The 22281-nt window shown below is 41.5% G+C and overlaps 1 protein-coding gene and 1 pseudogene across 1 annotated transcript in view; both read right to left on the bottom strand.

The window, feature by feature from the left end:
* LOC105883021 (dual 3',5'-cyclic-AMP and -GMP phosphodiesterase 11A) overlaps window positions 1–22281 on the bottom strand; it is a 185836-nt gene that overhangs the window by 9094 nt on the left and 154461 nt on the right. The window lies entirely within an intron of this gene.
* Window positions 4881–5701, bottom strand: LOC105883028 (proteasome subunit beta type-6 pseudogene; annotated as a pseudogene).

Raw genomic sequence — 22281 nt, forward strand, 5'->3', positions numbered from 1 at the left:
TAGAAACTATTATCTTCATTTCTTATAATTGAGGAAACCGAGCTCGCTCATGGTCATTCAACTGGTAAGTGCAAGAACTGAAACTCTACTGAAGGGTTTCTCAGCCCCAGTCTGGATGATATTTTGGGTCAGATAATTCTTTGCTGTGGGGGCTCTCTCATGCATTGTGCTCCCCAAGTTGTGCCAGCCACAACTGTCTCCAGATATTGCCAAATGTCCTCTGGGGGGCAGAATCACCCCGGCTGAGAACCACTGCTCTGGTGCCTCTAGGAGTTACCTGTCTCCATCAGGTCTTAAATCAACTCAGCTTACCCTCAAAGAGAAGGAGGAATGAAAGTAACTAGCTATAGTCTGAACCCAAACAGCATAACTGCTAGCAGAGAAGGAAAGATTTCCTTCTGGGACCAAATACATTCCCCCTCTTCACCTCCTTTTTCTGAGGACACGTAGGAGAAGTAAGAGGCGTTTCTATATATTGAGCATTCACTGTGCTGGACTAGGTCTATGGGCTTAGAGTCATTATCTCATAAAATCTTCATAGCAGTCCCACTGAAGCAGGTATTTTTATCATCTCCACTTTACAGATAAGGAGGTTCAGTTAGGTTAAGTGCCTTGTCTATGGCCATTTAGTGAAAGATGGAACCAGGATGTTTACCTGAGTCTTTCTGACTCTAAAGCATTGTGTAAAAAGCTCCTTACCTAGAGAACTAGTCTTTCTTCACCACCCAGCTTTCACTCTACCTTCCCTGTGAAACCTTCTCTGGTCTTCTGGTGTAGAATCAGGACGGCGCTCTACTTAGGCAGGTCTGTGGCACGTCCTCCATCTCTCCAATCATAACTATCACACTGAAAATGTCCTTGTATTTTTTTCCCAAAACTTTAAAGATATTATCTTCTGGATTGTACTTTTGTTTCTTTATACATGTCCTCCCCCCCCCCCCCCCCGGCTCCTTTTAAGATTTTCTCTGAATCAGTGGTTTTAAGAAATTTGATTCTGATGTGTATTGGTGTAGTTTCCTTCATGTATCTTCTGCTTAGCTTCATTGAGAATCTTGGTTCGCAAGTTTATTTCTACGACTCTGTCTTCAACTATTTTTTATGTCTGTCCTTTCCCTCTGGGATTCTAAGTATACGTATTTAGCCATTGGGTGCTGCCTCCCAGCTCAACGGATGCTCTGCTCATTTCAGTCTTTTCTGTAGCTGAGTTTCATTTTGGATGGTTTCTGTTGCTACATCAGTGAGTTTTTCTTCTGCAGTGCTTAATCTTCTGTGAGTCCCATCTCCTCTATTTTTTTATCTTAGAAATTATAGTTTTCATTTCCAGAAGTTTGAGTCTTTTTAATATCTTCCATGACTCTGTTTATCATGCTCAATCTTTCTCTACCTTCTTAAACATATAACACATAAAAACTGTCTTAATATCCTTCTCTACCAAGTCTATGATCGGTATCATCTCCGAATCTGTCTTGATTGATTTTTCTCATTATTCTGGGTCAAATTTTCTTGCGTCTTTGCATGCCTGGTTATTCTTGATTGGATATCAGACATTGTTAAGTTTATATTGTTGGGTGCTGAATTTTTTCCCCTCATTTCTTTAAACATTTTTCAGTTTTTTTCTGGAATGTATTAGGTTACTTGGAAATAATTCAATCTCTTCGAGGCTTGCTTTGCAGCTGTGCTAGGTGGGTCCAGAGCATCCTTTTGTCTAGGACCAACTGGGCCCCACTACTGAGGCAGTGCCCTTCTGAAGACTGTACACCATGCCTCATGCAGTTCGAGGTTTCTCTGTGGTGCTCTGGCTGGCAGGAGCATGGGCTGTCCTGCAGTCTGTGTAACCACTGAGGATTATTCTACTTGCTCCTTTTGCTTGTTCTTTTTTCTGCCTTGGAATTTTCCCCATACGGATACGGTGAATAGTCCTAAGCTGAAGACTCAAAGTGCCACCTGCAGCTCTCTGGAGCTCTCTTTCTGTGCAGCCCTCTATTCTCTGCTGCTCTTTCCTGGAGACTCTAACCTTCTGGCCTTCCCCAGACTCCTGTCTCTGCCTCCTTAACTAGTGAGATCACTGGGCTGCTCCTGACTTCCCCATCCCCATGCCATGGCCTGGAAATTCTCTCCAGGAAGAAAGCTGGGACAACTGCAGGAACCACAGCATTTATTTCCTTCACTCAGGAATCACCATATTGTGCTGCCTTTTGTCCACTGTCTGAAAACTGTTTTATATATTTTTCAGGGTTTTTTTTTTTTTTTTGGCCTTTGTCACTCAGTCGTGGGCAGCTGTGGGGGTCCATTATCATTAATCTTAAACAACGTTGTCTTGCCCACTATCCCAAAAGCCCAGGGAGAGAATGGAAACAGGATCTTTGATCTTTGTAGTCTCAGTGCCTAGCACAGTGACCGCAGGACGCAACAGCCTCTCCTCCACTCCTCCCGAGGAACAGTGGCAGTGAGGGCTGGGACGGCTGCCGCCGGCTAAGAGTGGGGCCAGGATGTTCTGACCTGCCACACGATCCTGCTGTAACAACAAACCAAGAATGACCCACATGAGAAATGAATATATTCTCTCTTATTACTGTTATTCCTGGGACCTTTCTTGTTTTTATCAGTTCACCAACCTGCTGGGAGCCAGATTCTGGCCATGCTTTCCCTCTGCCATCAAGATCCACATCTGCTATCCTCTGGCTCCGTGTGTGCTTATTAGTTGACCACAATCACTCCTGGGGACTCAAGTGCTGGATAGATGGGGCAGATGTGGGACGAGGGAGAAAGCAGAGAGAAGCCACACTCTTAGAAAAAGTGAATGTTCCCATACTATGTTGTTGGAAGAGGGCATAGAGTAACCCCACCAGATTAAAGCCAGATTTGTCTTTGAACCTGAAAATGTCCAACTGTGCCATTAATACCTTTTAAAGACTCAGAGGAAATTGTCTGAGCTGACTATTCATTTATATATATTTTTTGAAAAGGACAAAGAGAGAAGATGGTTTTGGCCTCCTGTTGTTGATTTATATTTCCAAAGTTGCTAGCAATATCACTTAGTATTTTCTGTCTTCCCTCACCCCAGGCTTACCCAAGAAAAATAATCAGAAACCAAGTGATATAATACATGGCAAAGGGGAAAGAATTTAGAGTATTTTTCTTAAACATCAATTTTTTAAAATGAAAATACAAAGTTAGACTTGGAATTTATCTCAAATATCTGTTTGAGGCAATATCCCTGTTATAAGGACACAATCACTTTACTACCATGGTTATTTCCTTTCTGAATGAAAATGTCAAAAAGCTCATTTGGGGGCTGGCATTTTGAAATGGAAAATCATTGACGATAAGACCAGCTGCCATCATCTCTGCTCAGTCTCTTCAACAGGAGGGGCAAGAGAACAAACAAGTGGTGAAATGCTCTTCAATTCACATGACTGACCGGTCACAGGTGAAAATATTAATAGTATCTTCAAGAAACACAGGAGCTTTCTATTCAAGGCACGTAACCTCAGAGAGAAGTGGCCAATTGTGGGAGCATGTCCTAACTTTTAAATTAGTGAACTGTTGAACTGCTAACACCTCTTGGTTCCCAAAGGTTAAGATTATTTGTGATTTAGTCTGACATATCTCTGGATTTTACATGCCACACTGCAGTGATGCAGTTGGCTAGGAATTGTATTTGGCTTGCCAACCTCTACCCTTCCAAGAGCTGTGAAGGCCAGAGACATGGTGGATTCATTTTCTAGAACTGAACACCTCACCTTCCTTCAAACCTTCCTCTCAGGTTTACTCTCCCAGGGAACTGAGCACTATCAGCCACACAGTTGCCCAACCCAGAAAGCTATAGGTCACCCATGACATCTCCCTCTGCCCCTACATCTGGTCTATCGCCAAGGCCTGTCAATCCTACTTCCTGGGTATCTTAGTATGGCAGTCTACTTGCTGCCTTTCCAACCCTGGTTCAGACTATCATCATCCTACCAAATGTTTTAAATCTGTACAGCCTCCTCACTGGTCGCCAGCCTTCATCTTGGTCCTGTCCCATCATCTCTTCACGTTGAAGCCACCATAGAGTGGTTGATTGAAAACACACGCCCAAGCTCACCATTCTCTGCACCTTTCTATGGCTGCCATTTGATATGAATATGCTCAGCGTATCATGTTCCAATCCCTCAGCATGGCCTATAAGACCTTATCAGAAAAGGAGAATTGTAGTAAAAGAGCGTGCAATCCAGAAACAAAACAAAACAGAAACAAACTCATAAAATCTGATGAAAAACTAGAGGTATAGTACAAAAACAGAACTTCAAAATGCCAAAATAATCTCATCAAGTTTTCCAGAAAACCGGAAATACACATCTTCCTATGCATTTGAACATTTTCCTGAATTTAAAAAAAAAAGTCTCGGCGGCACGTGGTGTGCTTGGCAGGGAGAGCTGCAGTGCTGGTTGCTACATGTGAGAGCAGATGGAGCTGGCTGCGGGTCCAGATGGGAGGCAGCAAACAGACTCCTCCTAAACCTCACTCCTTCCCTCCCCAGTTCAATGGCTTTTGAAACTCAAGGTTGTGTAAAAATTAATTTGCATTAAATTGCTTAAGATAATGTATTACCTACCATAGAAGGCTTCCAGCAGTTTTTAAAACTTGCTTCGAAAAACAAATAATCAAACAATAATGGTGAACACAGAAGCAAGCCAACACTTCTTTGGATAAATGTTTTAAACATTCGCGTTAAAGAGACTAGCATTACAACACATCTTTTTTCTGTTATTTGCTAAGTTGGAAAATTAATAATAATTATTTACATAGGTTACACATATAACTGTGCCAAGCACTGTGATATATTGGTGCTTCATTTATTTTTATTTATTATTATTTTTTCTTTTTGACAAACTTTATTAAATCTTGTATTGGTAATGGGGTATCTCTTACTGCATTCTACAATCCCAGGATTCAAGGGGGTGGTAAAGTGGCAATGGTGAATTTGGGTATCTGGTCTCCCAAAAGTGCCTGCCGCTCTACCCCTGGCTCTGCAATGGCTGCCAGGCGGATCACCCCTCCACTGGAGCCATCCGCTCCATGGCCAAAGCCAGAGCATTGGCAGTGAGTTGCTGACACTCTTCCTTGGTCCTGCCTTCCCGGTAGGTAGCATCGACATAGCCATAGATACAGGAGCTCACAGAGCCTCCGATGGCAAAGGACTGCTGTACCGTCATACCCACCATGGGCACTGGATACCCCTGCCCTCCTTCTTGAGGATCCCAGCCAGCAACAATAATTCCCGCCATCAGGTCTTCCCGGTACCTGTAACACATCTCTTTCAAGAGGCTGGCTGCTGTGTGCACCAGTGGAGGCTCATTCAGTTCAGTGCTGTGGAAGCCAAGCTGGTAAGTGACAGCATCAGCTACAGCTTGGGTATCAGCTGCTGAGCCTGAGCGGCAGCAGAAAATTCCATCATGAATAGGAGTCAGCTTGTCAGTCACTCGATTGGCGATGTATGACCCAGTGGTTGTTATGGAGCGGTTGTTATCCGCCCCCAATACCGCGCCCCTTCAAATTGGACGGCCATGATAGTGGTCCCCGTGGAAACTTCAGCATTTTCCCAGTCTGGAGTGATGGCCTCCGGCCCCCAGGCCGGTGCCGGCCCCACTCCCCAAGCAGCTACCAAGGTGGCCGCCATCTTCCTCTTCCGGTGCTGCCTCAAAGCAACTCTGCTTCATTTATTTTTATCTCATTAAATCCTCAAAACAAAACCAGATGAGTGAGGTATGTCCATTATGAGCCCATTTTAAAGATAAGAAAATCAGGCTCCGAAAGGCTCTATAATTTGCTTGGGGACTCAGAGCCATGGTTTGGACCCAGGTCTCTCTGATTCTAGAGCCCATGTTGGTAACCAACTACCATGTATGTAATGTTAGCACATGATTTTGCATAGGGCAGCCCTGCTGGTTAGAGTTATGAATGAAAAGTGAATTTCCAGACAGGAATATTGTTTTTCCATCCTAAGGAATATCTGATTAGCCAATAAATGTTTTCCCCTTAACAGACTCAAATGCTACTGTGGTTGCAGCTGTGTTCATATCACTTAGGTCTGTAGAGGACAAAATTGGTCAGAGGGGCAAGTAAGAGGTAGAGTCACCCTGGAAAAGAGTGGACAGGGTTCAGGGCTGCCCAAATATAAGGCTGAAGTTTGGAAAAAAGACCAAGGGTGGCCCAAGGAGAGGCAAGGATGACATAGTGGGGTCACAACAGCTGAGGATCTGAAATATATATTATTTGTTGAGTTCTTCTCAGGCTACAACACAATGGAGTTTAAAGAGCTCTATCCTTATAACTTCTTCCTTCTTTGGGGACATGGTTATTTATTCTTCCAATTGTGGTGTCTCTAGAAGAGTTTGCTAGTTGCCTGCCCAATATGCATTTTAACCTCCCTCGAGTTTAGGAGTGGCCAGGGAGATAGAAGTAGAATTCATAAAGTAGAGGCCCAGGGAAAATTCTTTAAAGGGGCCTTATTCTGCTAAGAGGTGCATTCTTTTGCCCTTGTCCCTATCTATCTCTTGCTGTTGGAATATGAATATAATGGCTGGAGCCACAGTGGCTATCTTGTGACTATGAAGCAAACTTGACTATGGCAGCCATATGCTAAGAAAAAGGCTGGGTTTCTGATGGTTATGGAGCTGCCATATCAGAGCAGTACAGAATTGGCTTCTCTAGATTATTTCCATATTTTACTAGTAGCTGAATTCCTAATTGAGAAAATTGATGTCATATTGTAGGACTCTATTTTTCTGACTATTTGTACAGGCGGCAGAGTGTTTTAGGCATCTTGATACTTGAACAAATTGATTCCCTGTGTTGTGTGTATATGTGTTATAAGTTAGCTTTTTTTTTTTGGTAATGGTTATAAGTGAACTCTAGTAGACAGCAGAGGCTATACATTGTCCCTTTACCCTTCTCTGGTAACAGAATCCATTTCACATGCTCAGATTAAATCAGGCCTGACCAGCAGGAGTGTCCCTGTGATTTGCTTAGGGATTGGCATCGGGCACAAGCTAACCCAATCAAAGGTCTCTTGGGGTTTTACATGGAACTGTTGGAAATGAGGCTTTCTTTTTCTTTTCTTTTTTGATATGATAATAGCTATGACAAAGGTGTAACCTCTGAGCTGCCAAGAATATCTTAGAGCTTGGGCCTCAGGGGTCTAAGAGTCAAGGACTGGCTAGCAGCTACCTCCCTTCTCCTTGAACCCCCAGAGTCTGCCCAACAGAAGGGGCAATTTCCTTTCCTTTTAAAAGGTTCACATTCTTAGTCTGTCATGTTATGGGGACTCGGCAAACACTAATGGAGGGTGCCAACTCCCTTGGTGGCAAAGTTAACAAGCCTATGGAATCTGTGGCTTCCAAGGAAGGTATACTCAAAGGAATCAGGTGGGGGCATCCATTTCATTTGGATTTTCTCTATGGTCCAGGTGAACTCAGATAGACAGAAAACAGCCATTAGTTGTTATTTTCTCCTTAGTGGGAATTCAGTGTTACACCATGTTTATCACAGAGGGTGAGTTGCTTTTTCCAAGTGGAAAAACTATTTTTCTATATGTGGTATTTACTCTGTGGCTCTGTTACTATTCAGTAGTGACAGTAAGGCTGTGTGAGGTATTTTGCAAATGCCAAAAAATATTGTCAGATTATCCTGTTTTGTTAGCAGTATATGAGATCTTAAAATCTAAAAAATGTGAGACTGTTACCCAAATAGCAGAAAAGATGACAAAGCCACAGAGGTACTGCTTAGTAAGCAAGTTCATTAGACTCTAAGGCAAGAATGATTCAGATCCGCAATTAGAATTTTAAGGGCATAGTCTACCTAAGTTACAAATGGAGACGATGTTTGTAGCACCAATGTCTAATCTTCTGTGAGACAATTATAGTGCTAATAGTAAGTTAGAAAGAGATCATATTCTTTCAAGGTTTGAAGCAGATTAGCAGTGCAAGTAAAAATGAAAGTGCAACAATGCGTTATAGCAGTTTTCTCTCCCACTTTCCATTTCTTTCCTGACCTCTCAGGTTACTTGTGTTGCTTATTTTATTTATATGCTCAAGGGATTCCTGTGTGGCAAATGATATTTACAAGTGACCTAATAAATTAATGAGGCAGGAATTTTAGTCTCCTTGGATTAATAGCATTGTTATTTCCATAATATAGGGCAAGTATCTTAAACTCAAATGCCCACAGGGCCAGGACAGTGAAGTTAATGAGGGAAGTAGGCTGCATGATGTATAGTTGGGAGCGGTGGGGACCGCGGCAAACTAGACATTTTACAATTTAAAAAGTGTGTTCGACTCAACGAAACATGTCTGTGAGCTGAATCTATTCTTTGGACCAACTATTTGCTTGCTGTAATAAAGAGTAAAACACATCTTGCTAAAATAAACTAACTACTGAGTATTAAAGGTAACCTGTTCCAGGTGCCATTCTGGGAACTCTCCACGTATGAGCTGATTAAACTTCGCAACAGTGCTGTGAGATAGGTATTATTGACTCTGTTTTGACAGAGGAGGAACCTGAGATTGGGGAAATTAAGTTAAAAGAGCCAAAGTTTACATGGTTGAGTATATAGCAGAGCTGAAATGTCAGTCCAGGCCTGACTGACATGGTGTCTTCACATTAGAGATCACAACTGAAACATTGGTAACAATAGGTGTCTCACACCTTACTGCAGTGTTGAGGACAATGATGAAACCTTTTTGTTCTAGTGTCCCTGACACTGGTTCAGGACAAATTCACCGGAGGGTGGAGGCCTCACTAAGTAAGGAAGAAATACCACCTCCCAAACAAAAGGTATAGACAGAGAATCTTCCATGACTCGTCTACTCTACCCTGCCCTGGGAAAATAAAACAAGGATTTTAAGTAGTGAGTGACAGACAGGCCTAAAGATAGCTCATTTAAATGGGAGCAAGGAGAACAGTTTCTTCTGTTATAACGAGCCCCTCTAGGATACTGTCCTTGGTTATCCTGTTGGTTGGGTTTTCAGAGCAGACTGGTAGCTAATCAATCATGTTCATTGTGTGGGCAACTTTTGACTCGGAAGGAATGGCCACTGACCCAGAAGCCACAGCCTTTGATGAATGGGGCTTCATATAAGAGGTGGTTGGAACATGTAACTAAACTGCCGCCACATGGTGATAATCCACCTTTCCACATGCCAGAATGTTTTCTGGTAAAACTATGCCACCTGAGATTTTACAGAAATATATAAAAATCTATTATTTTTTCAAAGTTCAGTGTGTAAAAAAGGCCATTTAAAAGTTTTAGTTTGTTGTGCTGCAAACATTCATTCACCATATATTTATTTTGTGCTCTTCTTATGTCTTGAGTCCTAGGAGTCCCCCACATAATGGAGAGGGTGCCTGGGTGGGAGAGGATTCTACGAATACAGAATTGCAAATCCATGTCCTTGGTGTGATTGGTAAGGAACTATAAGACCTCGAAGAATGAATTCTAAAATACTCTATTAGCATTTGCTCAATTTTTTTTTTGCTTATATTTGAGAATCCCCAAAGAGGCACTAGGCTAATCATATGCAGTGATGAACTGCTTAGTGAGTACCATGCAAATCTGATGATTACTGAGCATTTCTTATGAGAATTTAAAGGTGGTCCTGATGCTTAGCCCCAATCAGTGCTCATATTTGAGACAGGGAGATGGCTTGAGAGCTGTCAAGCCCCTACATCCCCACGCCCCAGATCTACAGAGGACTACACCCAAAGCATCCAGGAGAAATGCTTCGTTTTTAGGTAAAGATCTACGAGGATAAAAATGCTCTGTTATTTTAGTGATCTCTCTATATATGGTAAGGGAACCTTCTTTTCCTTAATTTTACAACCTAATAAAGAAAGTGAGATTTTTGAGATAGAGAATAAAAAGAAAAGAAAAGGGAATATTTACATATATCACTGGGTATATGTCTGAGGAAGATGCTGTATCATTAGGCGGCCTTCTCTTTGTCCATAGAAAGGGGCCAATCTGTCTACTGTAAGACCTGGTTGGCTCTTTTTTAATTACATTGCTAACTCCTTAAAAGGATAAGATATAGGAAAAGTTTGTATGTGTAGGGAAAGCAGGACCAATATCCCTAATAGTTTTATTACATTTCTGAAGTGCAGTTTAAGAGAGGAAACTAAGAATTTTATGAATAAAACCTCCTAATGGGCAATATTTTCTATTTCTTAAAAGTTGTAAAATTCTATATTAATTTATTTTTCAGACATTGACCATCTAAAATTAAATAAGCTACTTATAGAAAGACAAACTGAATTTGTTTTTGAACTAAATTATAAAGCTTATATGGAAAAATAAACAAGAATACCTAGAAAACACTGAAAAAGAAGAGTAATGAGAAAGTCGAAACTAGTCTTACCAGATATTAAAATATACTATAAAGTGATATTAATTAAAATAATATGACTAAGTAGATAAGTCAATAGAATAGTATAGAAAGACTAAATGTAGGCCCAAATTTAAGGGAATTTAGTATATGATAACAGTCACATTCAAATCATAAGGAAAAAGATTAGTCAAAAACTGATATAAAGAAAACTGGGTAGCCTAAAAAATAAAGTTGGATTCCTACCTCACGCTTTATAGTAAAACAAACCAAACCAGAAGAATCAAAGCTTCAAATATAAAAAAACAAAACTGTAAAACACTAAAAGAAGTTCTGAAAAAATTTGTTTAATTTTATAGTTTTGAATGGAAAAGTCATTATAATAAGTATGACACAAAATTCAGAGCCATGAAAGAAGATTCATGAATTTGACTATGTAAAATCAACATATGTATAGCATAAACAAAGTGAAAAGATAAATGACAAACTGGGAAAAATATTTGCCACTTTTCCTATGGATAAAGGTCAATTTCTTTACTTTTATAATGAGCTCTTCCAAATCAACAAGGAAAAGACCACTTACCCAATAGAAAAATAGGCAAAAATATGAACAGTTTACAGAAAAAAAATACAAATGGCTTCTAAGTGAGTTAAATCTATACTAAAACTATAATCATATTCATTTCTAATGCAGAAAGTATAAATTAAAACTATAACGAGATAGATTCTGCACTTACTACATTAGCAAAATTCAAGAAATTTGAGAACACACTGTGTTGGTAAAGGTATGGAGCAATAGGCACTTCAGATGTTGCTGCTGGGAATATAAATTGGTTCAAATTCCACAGAGAGAAAGTTGGCAATAGCCATCAACATTTCAAATTTCCATACTCCAATTGCCCAGTAATCCCATTTCTGGGTATTTATCCTATAAACAAAGTGTGAAAATTATGTACTTCCAAGGATATTTATTGCACATTGTTTACAATAGCAAACTATTAGATACAGCATCAATGTGTATAAATAATTAAATAATTAATTATTGGCTAAATAATTATTGGTTAAATAATTTATTCTCTACCTTTAAAATTGAATACTATGCCACCAATAAAAAAGAATGAGATAGCTTATGTGTGGAAACTGAAAAGGAATAATCTAGAAAATGTATTAAGTGTAAAGAAGCAAGGTATGGGATAAGCACTATGCTCATATATATGCACATGCACATACATATATATGAGCATAGTACATATAGATACGTGTATACACACTGTATGTAGAAAACAAGGTATAAACATTATGTGTAAAAAACTGCAAAAACACTGCATTTATGCTTTCATATAAACTGTCTTGAGAGGCACACACAGAAATTGGTTAACAGTGGGAGTAGAATTGGGTGACTGGCAGACAGGAGCGTGAGGGAGGATCACTTTTCTCTGATATGTTTGTGCCTTTAGTACATTTTGAATTGTGTTCGCTGAGTGTGCATAAACTATTTAGCAATGAAATATTTTATTTAAAAATCTAACATGAACTGATAAAGGAACTAGCCATATTTGGTCATGTATTGTAATTATTTAATGAGTCATCTGATTGTTAGCAGTTAGAGAAGGCTTGCAAGTACAAGGACAACAAAGGGAAATGCTTATTTCCATAAAGATCAAAATAATTTAGTGCTTTACCACCATAATTCAACGTTATTTTAATATCTTCATGTATGTTGCAATGATATTGTGTACCAACATCCCCCAACCCGCTGCCCACCCATCCACGTCACAAATAAGGGCTGACTACCTCATTGCCCCTCAACATTCCCTCTGAAAAGCGATCAATGTCCCCTGCCTGGCCATTAAATAGATTTTGAAAAACTCTTCAATCCGTATCAGTCTCATATCCTTATTGAGTTCCTCAAATTTGCCCTCAGCTGGGAATTCCGCAGGCCACTGTGATTCTGTTGTGCTCACCACTCATTTGAAGGGTCCCATCCATCATCATTTCTAGTCCTTTTCTGATGCAATGTAGCTTGTTCTTTGTCTTTCTTAAAAACTGAATAGCTGTTAAATTATCCATTTATCTTCCTTCAGATTTTCTGTTCAGTTTCTCAGGCCCTCGCAGGGCTGTCTTTTCTACCTTGTTTGCTGACTTTTCATTCCATTTCCCCCGTTCTTGGAGGCATCGTGGTTCACCATGCTGTCCTTCAAAACACACTGAGTTCAGTCTGCTTTCTGCTTGTTTGAAAGCAAGCAGAACTTGCTAACCACGTGGATTTCCTTTGACAATTTTGCCCCTCCAGGCTAGCCTTGAACACTTTGAGATAACATACTTCATACTTTATACGTAGATGGTAGGGTATTTGGGGTCTTTTGGCACAAACCCTAAACAGAAGAAAGATCAAAAGTCTCGGGTTCTAAACCCAGCTCTGCCACTCTTAAGTCGGGTCACTTGAAAGTGACATCTCAGGGTTTTGCTTTCCTCACCTATAGGCGATCTGCAAGTAGCTCCTAGTTAAACATATTAGTATTAAAATAGCACATTGCTTCTGTTAAAGGTGACTCAGTAAAGGATATGAGGTTTATATGATGCTAACACTGGCAAATACACGGTCTCAGGTGACAGGAGGGCATACGCGTTAGAAGCTGCAGATTTCGACGCATGGAGAATCTAAGCCCTGCCACTTGCTGTGCACTCTTGGGTAAGTTACAGAAACTCTGTAGCCTCCGTTTCCACATCTGACAAATGGGATAATTATAGTGTCTAACTTGATATTGCTAGGACAATTAAATCAGATAATGTTTGGAAAGTCCATCTTGAGCGCATAGCGAATGCTCAAGAAAAGTTATTGTAGACTCACCGTATCTTTGTGAGACAGGCAGCTGGGCTATTATTATCCAGATTTACAGCAGAGATACTGAGGTTTAGAGATGATATTAATGATAGCAGTAACGACTCACGTGTTGGAGGGCTTCAACATACAATATTTACTCTTCCTAAAGCATGTCGACATACTTCACCTCCCTTGGATCAGACTCTTGGAAAAGTTGATATTATCTATCATCAATTCCATTTGCTTCAAGAAAAAAGTCACTTTGTAAGGCTAAAGACTTTTAAAAAGTAGCAGAGGGAAGCTACTTTCAGCCAAACCTATTAGCCAGTAGTGATCAAAAGGAGAAAGCTGAGGGTAGCGGGCTTTGGGTTTATGAGTGTGGAGGGCAGGTTTGAAAGAGGACACATAAAATCACTCAGCCCTCATTGTCTCCTCTTAGGCCCTCATCTTAGGTCTTTTTTTCTCTTTCCCGCTGGCTCTTTCTTTGTATGTTTCTGTTTCTCTATTTCTCCTTTCCCCTGTAGGTTTTTCAGCCATTTTGTAGCACCTGTAGCACTGAGACCTTAGACCACGATCTATTAAGTCAAGGACTTGGAGAATAATTTTTCCTTTCCTGCTATTTCATGGTTCTGTAGCTCATCCCGCTCTTTGCTTGTAGGAGGTATTGGTTCTGATGCTGACACTCCCCTAATTCACTGGGGGTGATTCTGAGCAGCAAGGATAACCTCCCTAGTTTCTCGTCCGTGAAATAAAGGCAGAAATGCTAACATCCGCCACAGGGCAACTCAGGAACGATAGGTTATTTCAGGGCACCCTGAAAGCACAAGATGCTGGGGGAATGCAAGCTCTTACTAGTAGCAACTGATAACCCAATCTTCCCTGTTCCTGTCACTCTCGTGCACTTGCTGTGTTGCTGAGGCAGCCTCCTGGGGGCTCCTAGCAGCAGGATAACAAACTTACACACTGTGGCTGCAGCTTGGATGAGGGAGGAGGTTGGTAGCATTTAGCTGGGCTGGGCATTGTGATGAACAACAGAGACAATGGATGCAAATAATTAAAATGTGCTAATAAAGCAACCCACAGAGCATCCTGAAGGCTGAAATATCTACCTCCTGGGGGCAAACAGAGGTTTTACATGGAGCCTGTCATCTGAGCAGTGTTTCCACATAAGACTAGGAGTTGCTTGGGGAGAGGAGGGAAAGGTAGGCCTGCAGAGACGGCTGTGTGAGAAAGGCACTGGGCGTGGAACATTAGTGAGGTAGCAATTTGGGAAATGGCAGGTGGCCAGTCATGGCAAGAGCAGAGGGTATGAAGGAAGGAGAGAGAGGAGGTGGGACAGGAAGGTCGAATGTGCCAGCTTAGATTTTTTCCCTCTAGTAATGGGGAGGGAGGGCCTGCATGGGGAGGGACTTTAAACAGGTGGGTGATACCATCAGGTCTGCTTTAGGATGACAGCTCTGGTGGTCACATGGTGCTTGGAGGATGGGATTGTGGGGGTGAGACTGGGGAGGGGCTGCTGAGTGCAACAAGGGTCTGAGTGGAGGCAGCTGGCAGTGGGACAGTCATGAGGACCCTACTAATGTAGGGGACCCAGACGAAGGAGAAAAATCATGATGTGGCACCTAGAAAATAATAGAGGAGAAGAAAACCCCAGGCATTTTGGGTCTCGTTTTATAACGTATTTCTTATTTTTTTGATGGTATTAGAGGTTTTTTTTCAAGTTGTCTTCTTTTTTCTACCTTTACTGTAAGCTCTGAATTCCCTTTTCTTTCATGATTTAGATTTGCTTCTATTCTTTTCTATTGGAGGCTGCCCTCAAACATTCTGTGCTCTTATCTGTTTGCATATATGTAAACGCAAGACACTGCAAGACTTATTCAAGGCAGCACATAAAGGGGGAGGTGGGCAGGCAAGTGGCAGAGCTGTGATTGTCAACTGGTAGGCCCATTTTAAGGGCATCCTGCAGGGAGTTGATTCGTTGAGGGACTCCCAAGTGCAGGTGCATGCAAATCTTTTCTCTGAGGCTGTTCTGTTTCCCTAGAGAAGAATCCAGCGTTCTGCTTCTGGGGCATCTAGCTGCCGGCATCCCAGGTGCAGAGTAGGAGGGCATCTGGGGGTCCAGCCAGTCATTCCACAGACTTTTAACTTGAGCTACGAGTTCTCTCCATTAGTGCTCCGAGAGAAGAGCTCTCTGGTCTCTCGACATGGCAGCAGTTGCAGAGGCTGTTTGCCTGGCAAAACAGTGGGTTGTGGGAGGTTCCTGAGACCCCATTTGCTGACTTTCAACCTTTCCAGCCTCATGCCTCAACCTCACTGTTGTGAATTGAATCGTGTCCTCCTGAAAGATATTCTGAAGTCCTAACCCCTGTACCTGTGAATCTGACCATATTTGGAAATAGGGTCTTTACAGATATCATCAAGGTAAAATGAGGTCATATTGGATTAAGGGGGACCCTAATCCAGTGGTTGGTGTTTATAAGAAGGTGATATGAAAACAAGAGACACAAGGAAGAATGTCATGTGAAGAAAGGCAGAACTTAGAGTGATGCATCTACAAGGCAAGGAACGTCAAGGACTGCTGGCAACCACCACAAGCTGGGAGACAGGCATGGGGCAGATTCTCCCTCAGAGCCTTCAGAGGGGACCAACCCTGCTGACACCTGAATTCTGGCTTCCAGAACTGTGATGGAATATATTATAATTTTTTCACCAGATTCTAGCATTTTAATATGGATTCATGATGGCAGTTTTTGAGCTCATAAAATACATATCGATAGGGATCGATTAAGTACTACTGTATAAAGAATGAGGTGTTTTTTTTTTTAAGTTGCATGAAATAAAAAAATTAAAGTCCATTTTATTTATAAGAAAATGTACAGAGCAGGTTGCTTTATCAGGTCAAACTCCTTTTTGGAGGTAGAAGATTCTCTACAAAATCCAACATCCTGGAGCATTAGGTACTCAGGAAGAACTCTGAGATGTAGCCAAGGGTATGTACCTGCCAATATCATGCATGATGCAGGAAGTGACATGAATTTAACTGCTCTTCTATTAATGAGCCCTCTCCACTATCCCACACTTCATCCTACACAGCATATTATTATCATATTTGATGTTTATACTGATAACCAACTGTTAAGCAATGGAGGATCTAAAAATTCTTCTAAGTCAAAGAAAGATTACCTTTTAATCATGATAAATCTAGTATATTTCAATGTATCATAATTTTTTGAAATAATATGTATATAATGTATGATATAATTTCTTGAAATCTCTTCATGATATATGCTAGCTCAATCTATTAACTTTGAACACCAAATTAACTAGATGACTACATTTTCTGGCAATGGTGGATAAAAGAAAATTTAATGCATTTCCAAGCTGAAAAAGTCAAAGCTCTGAAAAATGCAAGGCATAACTGGTCTTTTACAATAGAATTAAGGGCCAATTCAACCATGATGAGAACTAAACCATTTTCTAAAAAGATATCATAGGCCATATACTCAAGATTATGGGCAGGAATATAACAGTGCGTACTCTGATGAAAGGTTTTATATACAGTCATGTGCCGTGTAATGATGTTTCGGTCAATGATGGAGCACATATGCTACCATGTTCTCATAGATTGCAGTACTATAATTTTACTGTACCTTTCCTATGTTTAGATATGTTTAGATGTGCAAATTCTTAGCATTGTGTTACAATTGCCTACAGTATTGAGTGCAGTAACGTGTTGTACAGGTTTGTAGGCTAGGAGCAATAGGCTATACCAGGGGTCCTCAAACTTTTTAAACAGGGGGCCAGTTCACTGTCTCTCAGACCGCTGGAGAGTGTGGGCTCGGGACAAGTCAGCTGCTAAGCAGGACAGGCAGAGGCGGCAAAAACACCTGGAGGGCTGGATAAATGTGCTAGGCAGATGGCTTGTGGCCCGCGGGCCATCGTTTGAGGACACCTGGGCTATACCATCTAGCCTAGGTGTGTAATAGGCCATCTAGGTTTGTGTAAGTACATTCTTTTCTTTTTTTTTATTTTAGCATATTATGGAGGTATGTGTAAGTACATTCTATGATGTTCATACAATGACAAAATCACCTAATGATGCATTTCTCAGAACATATCTTGTCATTAAATGATGCATGACTGTATTTGCAGGTGATCACTTAAAATGATATTATAACCTTACTTTGTACATTCCATTGCTTATAATTAATTCTTCGGGATGCATCTCATCATTCACAATTCTGCTTCATTCATTCATTTGTTCAACAAACATTTACTCAGCAGTTTTCATGTGGTAGGCACTGTGCTAGGTGCCAGGAATACAGTGGTCCCAAGAAACCAGTCTAATGGGGAAGAGGAACAGACAGAAAGATGATCACAAAACAGAGTTTCATGTGTGATTATAAAGAGGTGAAGAGAGTGCCACGGAATGTCAAGGAGTAAAGGTTTCTCAGAAGAAGTGACAGTTTGGCTGATGTCTTCCAGGCAGAGAGAACGAGGCTGGCATAGGTAAATGCCAGGGAAGATGGACAAAAGGGTTAGTAGGTCCTATGCTTTGGGGCAAAGGGTGTCTGGGCGAGGAAGAGGGAAGGATGACAGATGAGGCTTTGAGGTGTGGCTTCAGAATGAATGAGGGGGCCCTGGAATGCTACACCAAGGACTTGGGAGGTATCTTATACATGGTGGTTGTAATCTGAGGTTTTTAAGCAGGGAGATGCCATGATCAGAATTTTTTTTTAAGGAAGATCATTTTGTCAAAAGTTTGGAAGGTAGGCTACAGTGGAGGGGCCTATAAATTGTATGAAACTGCCCCTTTAAATATTTATGTTTCTCTTCCATTCATATTTGACTAATAGTACACAAAATGAATATTTTTTGAGATAAACAGGTTTTACCACGAACACTCAGATTTGGGTACAATATAGGTAACAGGACAACATTTTGAAAATATTAAACCAATGTGTTTTTCCATCTGTTTGAATGACAATGCCTGCAGCCCCTCACCCATTATCTCAGTGTCCTTCCCTCCTTCAGGCAAGTGGTGGTTCCCAGCTAGAAACCACAAGCTGTCATCATTCTGCTTTGAGAGTCGAGAGAGAACACGCCTGCGTGCGGCTTTGCGTGATGAAGGGGTTTTCTAAATTTCAGAACTCAACTCTACCTATGAAGAACCAAGCCTGGCTAAGTCAGATCAAGTTTTACTAGAAAGCTCTTGCAGAGAGAGCATGGTGGAGGCCATACAAGGGTAGTTCCCATCAGATGAGGAAAAGGAAATGGAAAAATGTTAGGGAAGCAGGGAGAGAGAAGAGAGGACAGAGAGAGAGAGCTGGGAGAGAGACAGGGAGAGGGAGAGAGATCAGAAGTAAGCAGTCTTGGCTTCACATTCCTTGGGGGTCAAACTCTGGGGCTAGTGGGAGGGCTTGTCCCTGGAATCTCAGAGTCAAATTCAGGAAAATGACAGAATTTTCCTAAAGCAAGTTGGCACCACCCAAGCAGCATGTTAGAAAGGACTCAGGAAGTTGTGTGGATGGCAGGGTGAGAAGAAAGTAGCTGGGCGTTCAAGGTTCCCCCCGGGGAACTGAGTAAATGCCAAGGGAACCCGTTGCCTAATCTGACAAGGAAGCTTGGGGGGGGGGGATGCCGAGAGGAGCTGCTACAAGGCCCACAGACTTCAGCAGCCACAGCTACCATCTAGGGCCTGCACAAACTGCCATGACACACACACCCACGGTCACACAGAGGCTGGCCCAGCATCACGCCCCAAGTCCTGACCAGCAACCTCTTAGGAACCCAGTAAGGCCCAGCAGGCGCCAGGTGCACCAGGGGTCCTTCTCCTGAAGGTCACAAAATGGTCACAAGCATAGGTGAGTTTCTCTGGCACCTAGATATCAGCTGGGGAGGAGAAATAGCTCTGTCTGGGAGCAATTCACATTTTAGTGTCTCCCACACCCTGCCAACCCCACGTTTTTTTTTGTTTTTTTTTTTGAGACAGAATCTCATTCTGTCACCCAGGCTAGAGTGCCGTGGTGTCAGCCTAGCTCACAGCAACCTCAGACTCCTGGCCCAAGAGATCCTTCTGCCTCAGCCTCCCAAGTAGCTGGGACTACAGGCATGTGCCACCATGCCTGGCTAGTTTTTTCTATATATTTTTAGTTGGCGAATTAATTTCTTTCTATTTTTAGTAGAGACAGAATCTCGTTCTTTCTCAGGCTGGTTTCAAACTCCTGATCTTGAGCAATCCACCCGCCTCAGCCTCCAAGAGTGCTAGGATTACAGGTGTGAGCCACCACGCCCGGCCACCACATGTTTTAACCATGAAGTTTAAGTACCGAACACTGCCACCACTCCAGCCCATATCACCAGAAAAAGGTGGAGCCAGGTAGATCAATTATAATGAATAAAGGAAGTTATTTTACTTCCTTCTTCCCTCCTTTCCTTTCTTTCTTCTTCCTGAGTTTTTTGAGTTATATATGATGCCATTCTATATATGTCCCCCTTTGTAAGAACAGGTAAGAAATTAGACGCAACTATTTCTTCCTCTCATTACAAGAATATAAATGTCATAGGCGAAACACTTTACAGGAACCTGACCTGGGTGGTGTCTTTTAAAAAAAAATCAGATGAAATTTTTTCTAGGAAACAATTTTGTTTAAAATACTTTTATCAATACCCAGAGAAATTGTCCTGGAGTAGCACCTTATATCCTCTTTTCCTGTTTATCAATTTCTAATTTCCAGTCTCCACAATTTCAAGTATATTTTAAAGACTTTTTTCTTCTTTTTTTTCAGAAAGCATATTAATATTGCATCAAGTAGAATGCACTTGCTAAAGTGACCATGACAGCTGACGGCAGAAGAAAAGTCAGAGGTTACTATAATCTTAACAACAGAAGCCTGGCCTGTTTCAGAAACCTCATGACATTTTAACAAAGAGGCACTGGTCATACCAACATTTTCCTGCTCTTAATGGCGAAAGAAAATTATTCTGGCTAGATGCTGCCCAGGTCAAGCCGTTTTGCATTATCTGTGAGATAATACACTTCAAAATCAAAAGCCAGTTTGTGATGAGCTGAAAATCTGATTATGTTCATAATAAAAATTACATCCCTCAATCCTTAACAGAAGATTTATAATGCCTCTGTGCACCATTGACATTCTAGGTACACTGAGGTTTGATTAAGTTGAGAATGAAAATGAGAATTAGGAGCCTAAACTCAGCTTGCTATTGCAAAGAGCAGCTCAGAATGATTTGATGACATGAGGCTTTCTGTTTATCCCTAAGGCTGGTGCAAGCAATGACTTCAAAGTTTGATGGTGTCTTTTTTTTTTCAGTTCTTCTTTCTTTCTTTTTTTTTTTTTCTCCAAAGATGTTGAGCAGCAGGCTAATGGATCCCCAGCAGGGTGCAAAGACAGCAGAAAGCTGGGAATCAGAAGTCAATGTATTCCTCCCGAGATACCCTGCTAGGACAGAGCTAACTAACCAGGGCTTTAGTCTTCTCTGGGGCAACGTGCTTTGATGGTTCCCTGCCCACTCCAGGCTTCCTATATGCGTCCTGATTAAAATGCTGTCACAGATAAATCATGACTTGTGCCTGTTAGGACCATTTTCTTTTCTTTTCTTTTTTGTTTTTAAGAAAAGTTTGGAATCATGTGATTAAAAAGATGAGCAAATTCCAGAGAACTATATGCTCAGATATAAAGGCATGTAGATAAACATGGCCTATGTCCTTATCATATAACTTTCCATGGATCTTGGGACATTCTCTGCATGTGCCCTCCCACCTGGCATGGTATGAGAGCTAAATCAATGCCACAATTACTCGCTCTCTTCCTCCCCTTGAGAGAGAACCAGTCAGCCTCTCTTAGTACAATACATATGTAAAGAGGGCCCACAATTGCTTTTTTCTGTTTTATTTATATATTTTTATAGATTTTCTGTGTGTCACTTTCAGTCAATCACTAGGTTACTTAGGTAACTTCCTAATAAATAGATTTTGGAGGACAGGGAGTTCCTCATCATTTTTCCCTCAACGTAGTCACAGATTGGCTGGAAACTGAAGTTATCCCAGAGACAAGTTTCGATTTTAAACCCAATGGGCATCCGAAGTGGACCGATGTGGGTTCCTAACCAGGCACACAAATAAGTAGCCCTTCAGGCCCACGAGAGAAGCGATACTCTTTACCCTTTGCTTGGGGAGAGACAAACTCAGTGAACAGGAGCACAAGCGGAAAGTGCTTGATCTATTTGACAAGCACAATCCTTTTAAAACCACGAAATAAAACCGAACTACCCAGCGAAAGGCAATGAAGTAAAAAAGCTACAGTAAAGCCATGTTTGTATCTACTGCCCAGCTGTGAGTCCACCCTCCCTCTACCTCAGCGTCAGCTTCCACCCTCCCCTACCTCCATCGCTTCACACTCCCCACCTGCAGGAGGATCCCCCCGCCCTCTCTAGGAGAATCTGTTTGTCTTAGGCTCTGCATGAGGTTTCCTGGCAGCCAAGCCTACCCCACCTTGGGGTCGGGGCCTTGGCCATTAGAGAGGACATCTTGTCTCGTATGCGCTATTCTGCATTCTTTTGCCATGTGCCCAGACCAACCAAGCAAGGTCAAACTGGATTCTTATGCTCTCTATTTCAGCCCATGCCATTTCAGACCAATCACATTTGAGATTCCTGCCACCTGCGTACTGCCCCATGTGCCTTCTATCTCCTCAGGTAGACTTGTTATTGCACTTTGAAGCTCAAAACCCTGGTCTGGCCTTTTGCTGAGTTGCCTCAGTGACTAGTGTCACATCAGTGACTTTCCTGGCTTGTTATTTCCTCGTGATTTTGTGTCTTCCCACTGTGGTGATTCCTGCCCACTGATTGATTCCACTCCTGGTCGGGAGCACCAACAATTGATGTGAGATCGTCCAGGTAAATAGTGGGAAAAAGAAACCCACTGCAAGAGATGAAACAAAATAGGGACCCTTTGAGAGGATACTTAAACTCCACAAAGTTTCAGTTTGAGGGTTCTCGAAAGGTTGGTTTTGAAGCCTTGTAAAAAACTTACAAATGAAATCATCAGTTTTTAAAAAAAATTAGTGGCGATAA

The sequence above is a fragment of the Microcebus murinus genome, chromosome 8 (genome assembly GCF_040939455.1).
Source record: "Microcebus murinus isolate Inina chromosome 8, M.murinus_Inina_mat1.0, whole genome shotgun sequence".
Lineage (NCBI taxonomy): Eukaryota > Metazoa > Chordata > Mammalia > Primates > Cheirogaleidae > Microcebus > Microcebus murinus.